Source organism: Microtus ochrogaster, linkage group LG2, assembly GCF_000317375.1.
Source record: "Microtus ochrogaster isolate Prairie Vole_2 linkage group LG2, MicOch1.0, whole genome shotgun sequence".
In the NCBI taxonomy this organism is placed as follows: Eukaryota; Metazoa; Chordata; class Mammalia; order Rodentia; family Cricetidae; genus Microtus; species Microtus ochrogaster.
In genome coordinates, this window is record NC_022028.1 from 42,738,061 (window position 1) to 42,741,258 (window position 3,198).

Sequence of the window (3,198 nt, forward strand, 5' to 3'; positions counted from 1 at the left end):
GTGCTTGGTCCTCATGGCTTCCTAAGGCTCTCTGGGTGCTTGTGCTTGGTCATCATGGCTTCCTAAGGCTCTCTGGGTGCTTGTGCTTGGTCCCTTCTCCTACTGCGTTTCTGCCCTCTCTCCGTTCTCATTCTTGTTTTAGGTTAGAACAGGAAAAAAACCCACATGGGAAGAAACAATATTTGTTCATGTCATGCTCTAAACAAATCTGGTTTTGAATAGAGAATAATACATATCATATTAATTTGTGAGTGATGAGGAAGTGAGGATTATAAATTTTGGTCAAAGATTTCCGATGAGATTTTTTTTTCTAATCAGTATCTGATAATCTTATCCACAAGGCATAATTTACTTTGTTTTCTTAGCTATAGTTATGAATGATTGAAATCTGGAAATTAAATGTCAGCGTCGGTTGGCTGCCCAAATACAAATGGTTTTATATGCCGAGAACCTAGACACCACCATGTATTAGCGGTAATGGGTAATTTTATTTTAAAATATTTATGATTTTAATATTACCTGTGATAAAAGGCCCCCCATTGAGCTTTAGCTAGGTAAAATTTCATTAAAAGTGTAAGCGCTGTATTTTCTGTCTAGAAAAGCAGAGAGGTTAAACATTATTAAATTCTCTGCAAAATGTCATAAAAATTCAGCTGCAGCACAATTTTCAGTGACGCTGTGAGCCCCGTTATGGGGCACTGGTGTACAGAGGATGCTTGCGTTAGTAAACAATAAGTTCTCATGCTTGCCTATGCAACGTTACAAATACTTTATATTTAATTTTCCCTTCCAAGTGAGAAGCCTGGAGTTGAAAGAATTATATAAACACGGCGGCCTCAGTGAGGAGGTGGCAGGCGTGAATGAGGCCGTGGATTTTCCTCAGTGGGTGGTCATGAGACCTCTGTGCAGCATTTGAATTTCAGTTGAAATCCCCTCGGTGGCCTTTTGGAGTCCTTTGGAGTGTCTCCAGCATAGATTTCAACTATTTGATATTTTATCAACCTTGCAGGGGAAAGAAAACGGTAGAATTTCCTTGGGATGAAAAGATACAACAAACTTTCTACTTATAAAAGAAAAGAAAGAAAAAGGAGCTCATTGCTAGGTGGAAGGAAAGTGGAGCCTTTGGACTTTGTGCAAGAATTTAGGAAATGCCCAGAAGACTTGAGGGTTCTATAAAACAGGCAATTGGGGGTATTTCCAAAGAGCACTAATTGATTTAAGTTCACCTTCCCAGGTAGCCCAGGAACCAGATTCCCTTAAAGATTTCACGTGGGAGCCCACAGAAGTGGATTTGTTCCACCTTGACTAAAGATCAGAGAGTTCAGATCTATTCTTGCTCTTTCAAGGTTCTATGATGGGAGGTTTGACCCAAGATGTGGCTACTAACAGCATGTTTTGACCTAGGGTGTGGTCACTTGATGCTTTGGGTATTGAGAAGGTGATTACTTTGTTCTCTGTATCTTGGTAAATGAACTTCTTGACTCCCCCCTTCTCTTTGGATTGGGGTGAAAAGCCCATGAGGAATAAACACGGGGCGAATCTGATTATTTACTAGCTGCCCTCCTGACTCTCTTAGCTGTCTCCTTTCTATCTCTTTCTTAATTCTCACACTTCCCTTCAAACATGGACAAATAAGTCAGGCAGGACCTGGCTGATGTTGTCACCTGGATGCAGGATATGACATTGTTTTTACCCATGAAATCCCAAATTTTCAGACTGACTCCTATGGGGAAAATCACAGCATCTGGTGACCTGCCCAGGTCCCCCCCAAGGACTCATGGTTGACAAGCCCGTGAATCAGTTCTCTAGCAGGACAGTGGTCCAGCTTGCTACCAAGAAGCAAAACTCTGCCCCCCCCCATGTCATTTCCTGTCCCAATGAAAAGTCTTTCAGGATTTCACAGCCCTTTGCCCAAGCAGTAGTTTCTGCTGAGTCAGAAAGCATTCCTCAGAGCTCCTCCCCTAAAAGCCCAGAACCTTAGCTATTGCCTAGTCAGAGGAACTATGGAGCAGGAACAAGCCTGATCAGGTACCATACCGGTACCCCCAGCATAGGAAACAGGCAGCCAAGTATTCCAGCCTCAGCAGGGCTCTTAGAACCCCACGCTCCTGCACCGCTGCCACCACTGTGACATGTGCTCTGCAGATGACATCCTTGACACCATTCACATGGGAGGCCATGGGTAGGAAAATCCTCTTTGGTGTAATATATGTGGATACAGATGGTAAAACAATATGATTTTGCCTGTTATTTTGCAACGGGGACGGGTAACTAATACTGAACACAGTCAACACTCTTCTCAATTGGTCTGGCTTTTGGAGGGATCGTAGTTTGGGTTTTGGTTTTGAAATAGCCCACAAGAGAAAGCTATAGATCGCCAGGGTTTGGGAAGCCAATTAGGACTATATTGAGTGCTCCAGCAGGCTGGCCGAGAGCTGACTTAGGCCTGGGAAAGACTCAGCTCTGAGACAAGGGAGAGTAGGGATTTTAAACTCTAAAGGTGGCAGACAAGTCACACCTGGTGCAGGCCAGGGGGTCTTTACAATGTAACCTCTGGTCCTCTGTGACATCACAGCTGGTGCAGGCCAGGGGGTCTTTACAATGTAACCTCTGGTCCTCTGTGACATCACAGCTGGTGTCGGCCAGGGGGTCTTTACAATGTAACTTCTGGTCCTCTGTGACATCACACAGGGCAATTCCTCCTAGGGAACCAAACTGTTTCTCAGCAGGAAAGGAGAGCCCTCCGGATTTTGTAAAACATTTTATCAAGCAAAAGCCATTTGTTTTCAGGAAAATATGGCTTCCAAGTTGCCCAACCCTTCCTAGGCCATTTGTTTGCAGGCAAATGCGGCCCCTAACTAGTGGAGATGCGGGGCCAGGATACCTGACCTCTTCCAAGTCATTTCAATTTTGATCATCCTTCATAATGTTTCTGCCAATTTAAAAATCCTACAGTTCTAGCTGCTTGGGAAACTGAGACAGGAGCATTGCTAGAGTCCAGGAGTTCTCTGCTAGTCTTGCAAGCCAACAAGAAAAAGCCCTCCTTAAGAAGGTTTATCTGTACATTCTGGGCCAAACAACAACAACAACTGTATTTTGTTTTTCTTAACAACTAAAGATGGATGTTTTGAAGGTACATTTCACTTTAAATATGGAAAATACTTTTCATAATTACAAACTATAAAAATAATCCTATTT

At 43.3% G+C, this 3,198-nt stretch overlaps 1 pseudogene; it reads left to right on the top strand.

Annotated features, from left to right (window-relative positions):
• The first annotated feature begins 477 nt into the window (after positions 1-477).
• On the top strand, positions 478-2,275 carry LOC113457552 (annotated as a pseudogene).
• Positions 2,276-3,198: the final 923 nt, after the last annotated feature.